Genomic DNA, 14,430 nt, shown 5'->3' with positions numbered 1-14,430 from the left:
GGTAGTTTGACCGATAACACGCAGGTATTGTACATAATCGACCAATCGTGGTGCGTGAGAAGGTGAGAAGGATCAAAGCGATGCAAAGACACGCACGCACGCCTTTGTTCGCTCAGACAAGGAAGATGTAATCCATCAATATGTCTGTCTAAAATGTTATCTTCCAAGAATGGAAGATAAAATCCAACACTGCTGTGCTGGTGGCCATCTGGGAGGCAGATAACGATGTGGCCGTGGCCAAGCAGTCTGACAGTGGCGTTGGATCCCAGTGAATTTTGGTCTCTGGGCCCCACGAACAAAAGGAAAGGAGAGGGGACATGTGCCGAAACCCGGGATCGAACCAGGGACCTTTAGATCTTCAGTCTAACGCTCTCCCAACTGAGCTATTTCGGCCACGCCTGCAAGCCGTTTAGCCAGCAGGCATTTCCGTGAGACCACCCGTCACTTTGCCAGAAGAGCAGAGCTGAGCACCCAGAGAATAAAAGAGCTTGGCCCGTACGGGGATCGAACCCGCGACCTTGGCGTTATTAGCACCACGCTCTAACCAACTGAGCTAACCGCCTGGCTTTGCCTAGCTTTCTGCCCGATTGACCAAAAACTTCCTGATTGCTCTTGACCCTAAAGAGATAAAACAGCTTCTGGACCAAGCCTCACCACGGGCTCGTCCGGGATTTGAACCCGGGACCTCTCGCACCCAAGGCGAGAACCACAGCCCTAGACCAACGAGCCTAGCTGCGCAAGCGCCCAGCCGAGAAAAAAAAGAACAACTACAGCAACAACCAAAGAAGGAACACGAACTAACATGGAAGTTATCAAACACCTCGAGACAGTGTCAAAGGCAAACGAAGGAAAGTTGGCCTCTGAATGGATTCAAAAATGGGGCTGGACTTAACATGTAGAGGGATCTTAGGGAGGACAGCTGAAACGGTCAGATGTCCCGTAGACTTTAAGCCAGTGTGGGAAAAAGAGGGGAGAAGCTGGATGCACGACCTGAGTGATCCAAAGGCAGCCTACGTAATACAGGAATCCAGACACATATATACTGGGGTCACAAGACCAAGAAGGGCCTTAAAACCAAAAGCACAATCTCTCGGTTAATTCTACAACTAAATGGCGGCCACTACAAAGGTGCCAGCACAGAGGAGAGATGGCCTCTTTCCCTCAAGCCCGTCATAATGGCTGTCGCTCTTCGAAGGCGCCTTTTGGAGAGATGGACATCGCCCCACATTGGCCAGGGGAATTAGCTCAAATGGTAGAGCGCCGCTAGCATGCGAGAGGTAGCGGGATCGATGCCCGCATTCTCCACGCTGAGTCCTGCCCTTTTACGCTCACTTCCCTAAAGAGAAAGACTGCGCGTTGACGCTACGAAGCGACTCTCCCTACGTGCGCTTTTGGGGCTCACTGCTGCCAAGAGGTTTTTCGGGCCGTGTCCTGCGCAAATTGGTGGCATAACAGGTCCCATCGAAGATTTGAAGTCGGATCGCTGGATTCAGAGTCCTGAGTGATAGTCATTACATCTTTGGAACCTTGACAGGAGCAGACGTTGCCGCAAAGACTAAATCACTTACAGGCTCAAGAGATCGACAAGGATGGGATTCGAACCCACGCGTGCAGAGCACAATGGATTAGCAGTCCATCGCCTTAACCACTCGGCCACCTCGTCACGCGCTGGCCTGCCAGACCGGAAGCTGGACTGTGTCGTCTTCTCTGCAGCTCCTTTCAATAGGACGACGTAAAAGCTGACCCTTAGTGTGCCGTGAGAGGCCAGGTAGGTACGAGTGTCAATCATTTGGCAGTAGCACCGGCCCCTTTCAAACGCTCAAGCAGGGGTGGGGAACGTTGATCCTGGAGGGCCACTCTCCTGCAGTGTTTAGCTCCAACCCTGAGAAAAACTGGATAAAAAAACCCTAACTGCATCCTGAAGACCTTGATTTAGCTGGTTCAGGTGTGTTTGATTAGGGTTGGAGCTAAAGTCTGCAGAGACAACGGCCCTCCAGGATCAACGTTTCCCACCCCTGCGCTTAAGGCATCAACCAACGAGGATGGGATTCGAACCCACGCGTGCAGAGCACAATGGATTAGCAGTCCATCGCCTTAACCACTCGGCCACCTCGTCACGCGCTGGCCTGCCAGACCGGAAGCTGGACTGTGTCGTCTTCTCTGCAGCTCCTTTCAATAGGACGACGTAAAAGCTGACCCTTAGTGTGCCGTGAGAGGCCAGGTAGGTACGAGTGTCAATCATTTGGCAGTAGCACTGGCCCCTTTCAAACGCTCAAGCAGGGGTGGGGAACGTTGATCCTGGAGGGCCACTCTCCTGCAGTGTTTAGCTCCAACCCTGAGAAAAACTGGATAAAAAAACCCTAACTGCATCCTGAAGACCTTGATTTAGCTGGTTCAGGTGTGTTTGATTAGGGTTGGAGCTAAAGTCTGCAGAGACAACGGCCCTCCAGGATCAACGTTTCCCACCCCTGCGCTTAAGGCATCAACCAACGAGGATGGGATCCGAACCCACGCGTGCAGAGCACAATGGATTAGCAGTTCATCGCCTCAGCCGCCTCGTCTCGCTTGAGCTTTATGACTCCACCCCCTTTTTTGCCAGGACACCCATATTTCTCTCTCCCCAGGGTTCAGGAAAGCAACGCACGCTCTTCTTTGAGTAAAGAGAGAAGAGTGATTAAGCCTTCTTGTACGTGACGCTAACCCGTTCCGTAAACACGCCACGCAGACACCCGTGCCCAGAAGTAGGGTGGCCATATGTGCCATTTATACGGGGACGCGTCCTGGCCAGGATTGTTATATTGCCTAAAACATCCAAGGTAGTTTGACCGATAACACGCAGGTATTGTACATAATCGACCAATCGTGGTGCGTGAGAAGGTGAGAAGGATCAAAGCGATGCAAATACAGGCACGCCTTTGTTCGTTCAGACAAGGAAGATGTAATCCATCAATATGTCTGTCTAAAAATGTTATCTTCCAAGAATGGAAGATAAAATCCAACACTGCTGTGCTGGTGGCCATCTCCCTGCCCTTTTACGCTCACTTCCCTAAAGAGAAAGACTGCGCGTTGACGCTACGAAGCGACTCTCCCTACGTGCGCTTTTGGGGCTCACTGCTGCCAAGAGGTTTTTCGGGCCGTGTCCTGCGCAAATTGGTGGCATAACAGGTCCCATCGAAGATTTGAAGTCGGATCGCTGGATTCAGAGTCCTGAGTGATAGTCATTACATCTTTGGAACCTTGACAGGAGCAGACGTTGCCGCAAAGACTAAATCACTTACAGGCTCAAGAGATCGACAAGGATGGGATTCGAACCCACGCGTGCAGAGCACAATGGATTAGCAGTTCATCGCCTCAGCCGCCTGCCTCGCTTGAGCTTTATGACTCCACCCCCTTTTTTGCCAGGACACCCATATTTCTCTCTCCCCAGGGTTCAGGAAAGCAACGCACACTCTTCTTTCAGTAAAGAGGAAGAGTGAATAAGCCTTCTTGTACGTGACGCTAACCCGTTCCGTAAACACGCCACGCAGACACCCGTGCCCAGAAGTAGGGTGGCCATATGTGCCATTTATACGGGGACGCGTCCTGGCCAGGATTGTTATATTGCCTAAAACATCCAAGGTAGTTTGACCGATAACACGCAGGTATTGTACATAATCGACCAATCGTGGTGCGTGAGAAGGTGAGAAGGATCAAAGCGATGCAAATACAGGCACGCCTTTGTTCGTTCAGACAAGGAAGATGTAATCCATCAATATGTCTGTCTAAAAATGTTATCTTCCAAGAATGGAAGATAAAATCCAACACTGCTGTGCTGGTGGCCATCTCCCTGCCCTTTTACGCTCACTTCCCTAAAGAGACAGACTGCGCGTTGACGCTACGGAGCGACTCTCCCTACGTGCGCTTTTGGGGCTCACTGCTTTGCTGGTGGCCATCTCCTGCCCTTTACGCTCACTTCCTAAAGAGAAAGACTGCGCGTTGACGCCACGGAGCGACTCTCCCACGCGGCGCTTTTGGGGCTCACTGCTTTGCTGGTGGCCATCTCCTGCCCTTTACGCTCACTTCCTAAAGAGAAAGACTGCGCGTTGACGCCACGGAGCGACTCTCCCACGTGCGCTTTAGGGGCTCACTGCTTTGCTGGTGGCCATCTCCTGCCCTTTACGCTCACTTCCTAAAGAGACAGACTGCGCTGACGCCACGGAGCGACTCTCCCACGTGCGCTTTTGGGGCTCACTGCTTTGCTGGTGGCCATCTCCTGCCCTTTACGCTCACTTCCTAAAGAGAAAGACTGCGCGTTGACGCCACGGAGCGACTCTCCCACGCGGCGCTTTTGGGGCTCACTGCTTTGCTGGTGGCCATCTGGGAGGCAGATAGCGATGTGGCCGTTGCCAAGCAGTTTGTCAGTGGGGTTGGATCCCAGTGGATTTTGGTCTCTGGGCCCCACGGACAAAAGGAAAAGAGAGGGCACATGTGCCGAAACCCGGATCGAACCAGGGACCTTCAGATCTTCAGTCTAACGCCTCCCAACTGAGCTATTTCGCCGCAACTGCAAGCTGTTTAGCCAGCAGGCATTTCCGTGAGACCACCCGTCACTTTGCCAGAAGAGCAGAGCTGAGCACCCAGAGAATAAAAGAGCTTGGCCCGCACGGGATCGAACCCGCGACCTTGGCGTTATTAGCACCACGCCTAACCAACTGAGCTAACCGCCTGGCTTTGCCCAGCTTTCTGCCCGATTGACCAGAAACTTCCTGATTGCTCTTGACCCTAAAGAGATGAAACAGCTTCTGGACCAAGCCTCACCACGGGCTCGTCCGGGATTTGAACCCAGGACCTCTCGCACCCAAGGCGAGAGTCACAGCCCTAGACCAACGAGCCTACCTGCGCAAGCGCCTAGCCGTGAAAAAATGAACAACTACAGCAACAACCAAAGAAGGAGCACGAACTAACATGGAAGTTATCAAACACCTCGAGACAGTGTCAAAGGCAAACGAAGGAAAGTTGGCCTCTGAATGGATTCAAAAATGGGGCTGGACCTAACATGCAGAGGGATCTTGGGGAGGACAGCTGAAACGGTCAGATGTCCCGTAGACTTTAAGCCAGTGTGGGAAAAAGAGGGGAGAAGCTGGATGCACGACCTGAGTGATCCAAAGGCAGCCTACGTAATACAGGAGTCCGCACACATATATACTGGGGTCACAAGACCAAGAAGGGCCTTAAAACAAAAGCACAATCTCTCGGTTAATCCTACAACTAAATGGCGCCCAGTACAAAGGTGCCAGCACAGAGGAGAGATGGCCTCTTTCCTGCAGCCCGTTATAATGGCTGTCGCTCTTGAAGGCGCCTTTTGAGAGATGGACATCGCTCAACTGCGGCCAGGGAATTAGCTCAAATGGTAGAGCGCTCGCTTAGCATGCGAGAGGTAGCGGATCGATGCCCGCATTCTCCAAGCTGGTTCTTGCCCTTTACGCCACTTCCCTAAAGAGACAGACTGCGCTGACGCCACGGAGCGACTCTCCCACGCGGCGCTTTTGGGGCTCACTGCTTTGCTGGTGGCCATCTGGGAGGCAGATAGCGATGTGGCCGTTGCCAAGCAGTTTGTCAGTGGGGTTGGATCCCAGTGGATTTTGGTCTCTGGGCCCCACGGACAAAAGGAAAAGAGAGGGCACATGTGCCGAAACCCGGGATCGAACCAGGGACCTTCAGATCTTCAGTCTAACGCTCTCCCAACTGAGCTATTTCGGCCGCAACTGCAAGCTGTTTAGCCAGCAGGGATTTCCGTGAGAGCACCCGTCACTTTGCCAGAAGAGCAGAGCTGAGCTCCCAGAGAATAAAAGAGTTGGCCCGTACGGGGATCGAACCCGCGACCTTGGCGTTATTAGCACCACGCTCTAACCAACTGAGCTAACCGGCCTGGCTTTGCCTAGCTTTCTGCCCGATTGACCAAAAACTTCCTGATTGCTCTTGACCCTAAAGAGATGAAACAGCTTCTGGACCAAGCCTCACAACGGGCTCGTCCGGGATTTGAACCCAGGACCTCTCGCACCCAAGGCGAGAGTCACAGCCCTAGACCAACGAGCCTACCTGCGCAAGCGCCTAGCCGTGAAAAAATGAACAACTACAGCAACAACCAAAGAAGGAGCACGAACTAACATGGAAGTTATCAAACACCTCGAGACGGTGTCAAAGGCAAACGAAGGAAAGTTGGCCTCTGAATGGATTTAAAAATGGGGCTGGACCTAACATGCAGAGGGATCTTGGGGAGGACAGCTGAAACGGTCAGATGTCCCGTAGACTTTAAGCCAGTGTGGGAAAAAGAGGGGAGAAGCTGGATGCACGACCTGAGTGATCCAAAGGCAGCCTACGTAATACAGGAGTCCGCACACATATATACTGGGGTCACAAGACCAAGAAGGGCCTTAAAAACAAAAGCACAATCTCTCGGTTAATCCTACAACTAAATGGCGGCCACTACAAAGGTGCCAGCACAGAGGAGAGATGGCCTCTTTCCTCAAGCCCGTCATAATGGCTGTCGTCAAGGCGCCTTTTGAGAGATGGACATCGCCCACATTGGCCAGGGAATTAGCTCAAATGGTAGAGCGCCGCTAGCATGCGAGAGGTAGCGGATCGATGCCCGCATTCTCCACGCTGAGTCCTGCCCTTTACGCTCACTTCCTAAAGAGACAGACTGCGCTGACGCCACGGAGCGACTCTCCCACGTGCGCTTTTGGGGCTCACTGCTTTGCTGGTGGCCATCTCCTGCCCTTTACGCTCACTTCCTAAAGAGACAGACTGCGCTGACGCCACGGAGCGACTCTCCCACGTGCGCTTTTGGGGCTCACTGCTGCCAAAAGGTTTTTCGGACGTGCCCTGTGCAAATTGGTGGCATAACAGGTCCCATCGAAGATTTGAAGTCGGATCGCTGGATTCAGAGTCCTGAGTGATAATCATTACATCATGGAACCTTGACGGAGCAGCCGTTGCTCACAGGGCCGCAAAGACTAAATCACTTACGGGCTAAAGAGATCGACGAGGATGGGATCCGAACCCACGCTGCAGAGCACAATGGATTAGCAGTTCATCGCCTCAGCCGCCTCGTCTCGCTTGAGCTTTATGACTCCACCCCTTTTGCCAGGACACCCATAATTCTCTCTCCCAGGGTTCAGGAAAGCAACGCACACTCTTCTTTCAGTAAAGAGGAAGAGTGAATAAGCCTTCTTGTACGTGACGCTAACCTGTTCCGTAAACACGCCACGCAGACACCCGTGCCCAGAAGTAGGGTGGCCATATGTGCCATTTATAGGGGACACGTCCTGGCCAGGATTGTTATATTGCCTAAAAATCCAAAGTAGTTTGACCAATAACATGCAGATATTGTACATAATCGACCAATCGTGGTGCGTGAGAAGGTGAGAAGGATCAAAGCGATGCAAATACAGGCACGCCTTTGTTCGCTCAGACAAGGAAGATGTAATCCATCAATATGTCTGTCTAAAATGTTATCTTCCAAGAATGGAAGATAAAATCCAACACTGCTGTGCTGGTGGCCATCTCCTGCCCTTTACGCTCACTTCCTAAAGAGACAGACTGCGCTGACGCCACGGAGCGACTCTCCCACGCGGCGCTTTTGGGGCTCACTGCTGCCAAAAGGTTTTTCGGACGTGCCCTGTGCAAATTGGTGGCATAACAGGTCCCACCGAGATTTGAACTCGGATCGCTGGATTCAGAGTCCTGAGTGATAGTCATTACATCTTTGGAACCTTGACAGGAGCAGACGTTGCCGCAAAGACTAAATCACTTACGGGCTAAAGAGATCGACGAGGATGGGATTCGAACCCACGCGTGCAGAGCACAATGGATTAGCAGTCCATCGCTTAACCACTCGGCCACCTCGTCGCCTTCTGACCTGCCCGACCGGAAGCTGGACTGTGTCGCCTTCTCTGCAGCTCCTTTCAATAGGACGACGTAAAAGCTGACCCTTAGTGTGCCGTGAGAGGTCGGGTAGGTACGAGTGTCAATCATTTGGCAGTAGCACTGTCCCCTTTCAAACGCCAAGCAGGGGTGGGGAACGTTGATCCTGGAGGCCACTCTCCTGCAGTGTTTAGCTCAACCCTGAGAAAAACTGGATAGAAAACACCTAACTGCATCCTGAAGACCTTGATTTAGCTGGTTCAGGTGTGTTTGATTAGGTTGGACCTAAACTCTGCAGAGACAACGGCCCTCCAGGATCAACGCTTCCCACCCCGCGCTTAAGGCATCAACCAACGAGGATGGGATCTGAACCCACGCGCAGAGCACAATGGATTAGCAGTCCATCGCTTAACCACTCGGCCACCTCGTCACGCTGGCCTGCCAGACCGAAGCTGGACTGTGTCGTCTTCTCTGCAGCTCCTTTCAATAGGACGACGTAAAAGCTGACCCTTAGTGTGCCGTGAGAGGCCAGGTAGGTACGAGTGTCAATCATTTGGCAGTAGCACTGGCCCCTTTCAAACGCTCAAGCAGGGGTGGGGAACGTTGATCCTGGAGGGCCACTCTCCTGCAGTGTTTAGCTCAACCCTGAGAAAAACTGGATAGAAAACACCTAACTGCATCCTGAAGACCTTGATTTAGCTGGTTCAGGTGTGTTTGATTAGGTTGAGCTAAAGTCTGCAGAGACAACGGCCCTCCAGGATCAACGTTTCCCACCCCTGCGCTTAAGGCATCAACCAACGAGGATGGGATCCGAACCCACGCGTGCAGAGCACAATGGATTAGCAGTTCATCGCCTCAGCCGCCTGCCTCGCTTGAGCTTTATGACTCCACCCCTTTTGCCAGGACACCCATAATTCTCTCTCCCAGGGTTCAGGAAAGCAACGCACGCTCTTCTTTGAGTAAAGAGAGAAGAGTGAATAAGCCTTCTTGTACGTGACGCTAACCTGTTCCGTAAACACGCCACGCAGACACCCGTGCTCAGAAGTAGGGTGGCCATATGTGCCATTTATAGGGGACACGTCCTGGCCAGGATTGTTATATTGCCTAAAACATCCAAGGTAGTTTGACCGATAACACGCAGGTATTGTACATAATCGACCAATCGTGGTGCGTGAGAAGGTGAGAAGGATCAAAGCGATGCAAATACAGGCACGCCTTTGTTCGTTCAGACAAGGAAGATGTAATCCATCAATATGTCTGTCTAAAATGTTATCTTCCAAGAATGGAAGATAAAATCCAACACTGCTGTGCTGGTGGCCATCTCCTGCCCTTTACGCTCACTTCCTAAAGAGACAGACTGCGCTGACGCCACGGAGCGACTCTCCCACGTGCGCTTTAGGGGCTCACTGCTTTGCTGGTGGCCATCTCCTGCCCTTTACGCTCACTTCCTAAAGAGACAGACTGCGCTGACGCCACGGAGCGACTCTCCCACGTGCGCTTTAGGGGCTCACTGCTGCCAAGAGGTTTTTCGGGCCGTGTCCTGCGCAAATTGGTGGCATAACAGGTCCCATCGAAGATTTGAAGTCGGATCGCTGGATTCAGAGTCCTGAGTGATAGTCATTACATCTTTGGAACCTTGACAGGAGCAGGCGTTGCCGCAAAGACTAAATCACTTACGGGCTAAAGAGATCGACGAGGATGGGATTCGAACCCACGCTGCAGAGCACAATGGATTAGCAGTTCATCGCCTCAGCCGCCTCGTCTCGCTTGAGCTTTATGACTCCACCCCTTTTGCCAGGACACCCATAATTCTCTCTCCCAGGGTTCAGGAAAGCAACGCACACTCTTCTTTCAGTAAAGAGGAAGAGTGAATAAGCCTTCTTGTACGTGACGCTAACCCGTTCCGTAAACACGCCACGCAGACACCCGTGCCCAGAAGTAGGGTGGCCATATGTGCCATTTATACGGGGACGCGTCCTGGCCAGGATTGTTATATTGCCTAAAACATCCAAGGTAGTTTGACCGATAACACGCAGGTATTGTACATAATCGACCAATCGTGGTGCGTGAGAAGGTGAGAACGATCAAAGCGATGCAAATACAGGCACGCCTTTGTTCGCTCAGACAAGGAAGATGTAATCCATCAATATGTCTGTCTAAAAATGTTATCTTCCAAGAATGGAAGATAAAATCCAACACTGCTGTGCTGGTGGCCATCTCCCTGCCCTTTTACGCTCACTTCCCTAAAGAGACAGACTGCGCGGTGACGCTACGGAGCGACTCTCCCACGCGGCGCTTTTGGGGCTCACTGCTTTGCTGGTGGCCATCTCCTGCCCTTTACGCCACTTCCCTAAAGAGACAGACTGCGCTGACGCCACGGAGCGACTCTCCCACGTGCGCTTTTGGGGCTCACTGCTTTGCTGGTGGCCATCTCCTGCCCTTTACGCTCACTTCCTAAAGAGACAGACTGCGCTGACGCCACGGAGCGACTCTCCCACGCGGCGCTTTTGGGGCTCACTGCTTTGCTGGTGGCCATCTCCTGCCCTTTACGCCACTTCCCTAAAGAGACAGACTGCGCTGACGCCACGGAGCGACTCTCCCACGTGCGCTTTTGGGGCTCACTGCTTTGCTGGTGGCCATCTCCTGCCCTTTACGCCACTTCCCTAAAGAGACAGACTGCGCTGACGCCACGGAGCGACTCTCCCTACGTGCGCTTTTGGGGCTCACTGCTTTGCTGGTGGCCATCTCCTGCCCTTTACGCCACTTCCCTAAAGAGACAGACTGCGCTGACGCCACGGAGCGACTCTCCCACGTGCGCTTTAGGGGCTCACTGCTTTGCTGGTGGCCATCTGGGAGGCAGATAGCGATGTGGCCGTTGCCAAGCAGTTTGTCAGTGGGGTTGGATCCCAGTGGATTTTGGTCTCTGGGCCCCACGGACAAAAGGAAAAGAGAGGGCACATGTGCCGAAACCCGGGATCGAACCAGGGACCTTCAGATCTTCAGTCTAACGCTCTCCCAACTGAGCTATTTCGGCCGCAACTGCAAGCTGTTTAGCCAGCAGGGATTTCCGTGAGAGCACCCGTCACTTTGCCAGAAGAGCAGAGCTGAGCTCCCAGAGAATAAAAGAGTTGGCCCGTACGGGGATCGAACCCGCGACCTTGGCGTTATTAGCACCACGCTCTAACCAACTGAGCTAACCGGCCTGGCTTTGCCTAGCTTTCTGCCCGATTGACCAAAAACTTCCTGATTGCTCTTGACCCTAAAGAGATGAAACAGCTTCTGGACCAAGCCTCACAACGGGCTCGTCCGGGATTTGAACCCAGGACCTCTCGCACCCAAGGCGAGAGTCACAGCCCTAGACCAACGAGCCTACCTGCGCAAGCGCCTAGCCGTGAAAAAATGAACAACTACAGCAACAACCAAAGAAGGAGCACGAACTAACATGGAAGTTATCAAACACCTCGAGACGGTGTCAAAGGCAAACGAAGGAAAGTTGGCCTCTGAATGGATTTAAAAATGGGGCTGGACCTAACATGCAGAGGGATCTTGGGGAGGACAGCTGAAACGGTCAGATGTCCCGTAGACTTTAAGCCAGTGTGGGAAAAAGAGGGGAGAAGCTGGATGCACGACCTGAGTGATCCAAAGGCAGCCTACGTAATACAGGAGTCCGCACACATATATACTGGGGTCACAAGACCAAGAAGGGCCTTAAAAACAAAAGCACAATCTCTCGGTTAATCCTACAACTAAATGGCGCCCAGTACAAAGGTGCCAGCACAGAGGAGAGATGGCCTCTTTCCCTGCAGCCCGTTATAATGGCTGTCGCTCTTGAAGGCGCCTTTTGGAGAGATGGACATCGCTCAACTGCGGCCAGGGAATTAGCTCAAATGGTAGAGCGCCGCTAGCATGCGAGAGGTAGCGGATCGATGCCCGCATTCTCCACGCTGAGTCCTGCCCTTTACGCCACTTCCCTAAAGAGACAGACTGCGCTGACGCCACGGAGCGACTCTCCCACGCGGCGCTTTTGGGGCTCACTGCTTTGCTGGTGGCCATCTCCTGCCCTTTACGCCACTTCCCTAAAGAGACAGACTGCGCTGACGCCACGGAGCGACTCTCCCACGCGGCGCTTTTGGGGCTCACTGCTGCCAAAAGGTTTTTCGGACGTGCCCTGTGCAAATTGGTGGCATAACAGGTCCCATCAAGATTTGAAGTCGGATCGCTGGATTCAGAGTCCTGAGTGATAGTCATTACATCTTTGGAACCTTGACAGGAGCAGACGTTGCCGCAAAGACTAAATCACTTACGGGCTAAAGAGATCGACGAGGATGGGATTCGAACCCACGCTGCAGAGCACAATGGATTAGCAGTCCATCGCTTAACCACTCGGCCACCTCGTCACGCTGGCCTGCCAGACCGAAGCTGGACTGTGTCGCCTTCTCTGCAGCTCCTTTCAATAGGACGACGAAAAGCTGACCCTTAGTGTGCCGTGAGAGGTCGGGTAGGTACGAGTGTCAATCATTTGGCAGTAGCACTGTCCCCTTTCAAACGCCAAGCAGGGGTGGGGAACGTTGATCCTGGAGGCCACTCTCCTGCAGTGTTTAGCTCCAACCCTGAGAAAAACTGGATAGAAAACACCTAACTGCATCCTGAAGACCTTGATTTAGCTGGTTCAGGTGTGTTTGATTAGGTTGAGCTAAAGTCTGCAGAGACAACGGCCCTCCAGGATCAACGCTTCCCACCCCGCGCTTAAGGCATCAACCAACGAGGATGGGATCCGAACCCACGCTGCAGAGCACAATGGATTAGCAGTCCATCGCCTTAACCACTCGGCCACCTCGTCACGCTGGCCTGCCAGACCGAAGCTGGACTGTGTCGCCTTCTCTGCAGCTCCTTTCAATAGGACGACGAAAAGCTGACCCTTAGTGTGCCGTGAGAGGCCAGGTAGGTACGAGTGTCAATCATTTGGCAGTAGCACCGCCCCTTTCAAACGCCAAGCAGGGGTGGGGAACGTTGATCCTGGAGGCCACTCTCCTGCAGAGTTTAGCTCCAACCCTGAGAAAAACTGGATAGAAAACACCTAACTGCATCCTGAAGACCTTGATTTAGCTGGTTCAGGTGTGTTTGATTAGGTTGGACCTAAACTCTGCAGAGACAACGGCCCTCCAGGATCAACGCTTCCCACCCCGCGCTTAAGGCATCAACCAACGAGGATGGGATTCGAACCCACGCTGCAGAGCACAATGGATTAGCAGTCCATCGCTTAACCACTCGGCCACCTCGTCGCCTTCTGACCTGCCCGACCGGAAGCTGGACTGTGTCGCCTTCTCTGCAGCTCCTTTCAATAGGACGACGTAAAAGCTGACCCTTAGTGTGCCGTGAGAGGCCAGGTAGGTACGAGTGTCAATCATTTGGCAGTAGCACCGCCCCTTTCAAACGCCAAGCAGGGGTGGGGAACGTTGATCCTGGAGGCCACTCTCCTGCAGTGTTTAGCTCCAACCCTGAGAAAAACTGGATAAAAACCCTAACTGCATCCTGAAGACCTTGATTTAGCTGGTTCAGGTGTGTTTGATTAGGGTTGGAGCTAAAGTCTGCAGAGACAACGGCCCTCCAGGATCAACGCTTCCCACCCCGCGCTTAAGGCATCAACCAACGAGGATGGGATTCGAACCCACGCGTGCAGAGCACAATGGATTAGCAGTCCATCGCCTTAACCACTCGGCCACCTCGTCACGCTGGCCTGCCAGACCGGAAGCTGGACTGTGTCGTCTTCTCTGCAGCTCCTTTCAATAGGACGACGAAAAGCTGACCCTTAGTGTGCCGTGAGAGGTCGGGTAGGTACGAGTGTCAATCATTTGGCAGTAGCACTGTCCCCTTTCAAACGCCAAGCAGGGGTGGGGAACGTTGATCCTGGAGGGCCACTCTCCTGCAGAGTTTAGCTCCAACCCTGAGAAAAACTGGATAGAAAACACCTAACTGCATCCTGAAGACCTTGATTTAGCTGGTTCAGGTGTGTTTGATTAGGTTGGACCTAAACTCTGCAGAGACAACGGCCCTCCAGGATCAACGCTTCCCACCCCGCGCTAAAGGCATCAACCAACGAGGATGGGATCTGAACCCACGCGCAGAGCACAATGGATTAGCAGTCCATCGCCTTAACCACTCGGCCACCTCGTCACGCTGGCCTGCCAGACCGAAGCTGGACTGTGTCGTCTTCTCTGCAGCTCCTTTCAATAGGACGACGAAAAGCTGACCCTTAGTGTGCCGTGAGAGGTCGGGTAGGTACGAGTGTCAATCATTTGGCAGTAGCACTGGCCCCTTTCAAACGCTCAAGCAGGGGTGGGGAACGTTGATCCTGGAGGGCCACTCTCCTGCAGTGTTTAGCTCCAACCCTGAGAAAAACTGGATAAAAAAAACCTAACTGCATCCTGAAGACCTTGATTTAGCTGGTTCAGGTGTGTTTGATTAGGTTGAGCTAAAGTCTGCAGAGACAACGGCCCTCCAGGATCAACGTTTCCCACCCCTGCG

The 14,430-nt window shown here is 52.9% G+C and overlaps 14 non-coding genes across 14 annotated transcripts; all 14 read right to left on the bottom strand.

Annotated features, from left to right (window-relative positions):
* Nucleotides 1-320: 320 nt before the first annotated feature.
* Nucleotides 321-393, bottom strand: trnaf-gaa (transfer RNA phenylalanine (anticodon GAA)). The gene has a single exon. It is a non-coding gene; the product is annotated as a tRNA-Phe (tRNA).
* Nucleotides 394-489: 96 nt separating this feature from the next.
* Nucleotides 490-562, bottom strand: trnai-aau (transfer RNA isoleucine (anticodon AAU)). The gene has a single exon. It is a non-coding gene; the product is annotated as a tRNA-Ile (tRNA).
* A 1,019-nt stretch (nt 563-1,581) lies between these two features.
* On the bottom strand, nt 1,582-1,663 carry trnas-gcu (transfer RNA serine (anticodon GCU)). Its single transcript has one exon. It is a non-coding gene; the product is annotated as a tRNA-Ser (tRNA).
* A 371-nt stretch (nt 1,664-2,034) lies between these two features.
* On the bottom strand, nt 2,035-2,116 carry trnas-gcu (transfer RNA serine (anticodon GCU)). Its single transcript has one exon. It is a non-coding gene; the product is annotated as a tRNA-Ser (tRNA).
* Nucleotides 2,117-5,666: 3,550 nt separating this feature from the next.
* trnaf-gaa (transfer RNA phenylalanine (anticodon GAA)) lies at nt 5,667-5,739 on the bottom strand. Its single transcript has one exon. It is a non-coding gene; the product is annotated as a tRNA-Phe (tRNA).
* A 95-nt stretch (nt 5,740-5,834) lies between these two features.
* Nucleotides 5,835-5,908, bottom strand: trnai-aau (transfer RNA isoleucine (anticodon AAU)). The gene has a single exon. It is a non-coding gene; the product is annotated as a tRNA-Ile (tRNA).
* A 1,901-nt stretch (nt 5,909-7,809) lies between these two features.
* Nucleotides 7,810-7,890, bottom strand: trnas-gcu (transfer RNA serine (anticodon GCU)). The gene has a single exon. It is a non-coding gene; the product is annotated as a tRNA-Ser (tRNA).
* A 2,976-nt stretch (nt 7,891-10,866) lies between these two features.
* trnaf-gaa (transfer RNA phenylalanine (anticodon GAA)) lies at nt 10,867-10,939 on the bottom strand. The gene has a single exon. It is a non-coding gene; the product is annotated as a tRNA-Phe (tRNA).
* Nucleotides 10,940-11,034: 95 nt separating this feature from the next.
* Nucleotides 11,035-11,108, bottom strand: trnai-aau (transfer RNA isoleucine (anticodon AAU)). The gene has a single exon. It is a non-coding gene; the product is annotated as a tRNA-Ile (tRNA).
* Nucleotides 11,109-12,222: 1,114 nt separating this feature from the next.
* trnas-gcu (transfer RNA serine (anticodon GCU)) lies at nt 12,223-12,302 on the bottom strand. The gene has a single exon. It is a non-coding gene; the product is annotated as a tRNA-Ser (tRNA).
* A 362-nt stretch (nt 12,303-12,664) lies between these two features.
* Nucleotides 12,665-12,745, bottom strand: trnas-gcu (transfer RNA serine (anticodon GCU)). The gene has a single exon. It is a non-coding gene; the product is annotated as a tRNA-Ser (tRNA).
* Nucleotides 12,746-13,107: 362 nt separating this feature from the next.
* trnas-gcu (transfer RNA serine (anticodon GCU)) lies at nt 13,108-13,187 on the bottom strand. Its single transcript has one exon. It is a non-coding gene; the product is annotated as a tRNA-Ser (tRNA).
* Nucleotides 13,188-13,552: 365 nt separating this feature from the next.
* Nucleotides 13,553-13,634, bottom strand: trnas-gcu (transfer RNA serine (anticodon GCU)). Its single transcript has one exon. It is a non-coding gene; the product is annotated as a tRNA-Ser (tRNA).
* Nucleotides 13,635-13,999: 365 nt separating this feature from the next.
* trnas-gcu (transfer RNA serine (anticodon GCU)) lies at nt 14,000-14,079 on the bottom strand. Its single transcript has one exon. It is a non-coding gene; the product is annotated as a tRNA-Ser (tRNA).
* Nucleotides 14,080-14,430: the final 351 nt, after the last annotated feature.

This window comes from Onychostoma macrolepis, chromosome 11 (genome assembly GCF_012432095.1).
Source record: "Onychostoma macrolepis isolate SWU-2019 chromosome 11, ASM1243209v1, whole genome shotgun sequence".
NCBI lineage: Eukaryota > Metazoa > Chordata > Actinopteri > Cypriniformes > Cyprinidae > Onychostoma > Onychostoma macrolepis.
The sequence above is the reverse complement of the archived record's forward strand: the minus strand, read 5'-3'. Positions and strand labels throughout refer to the sequence as shown.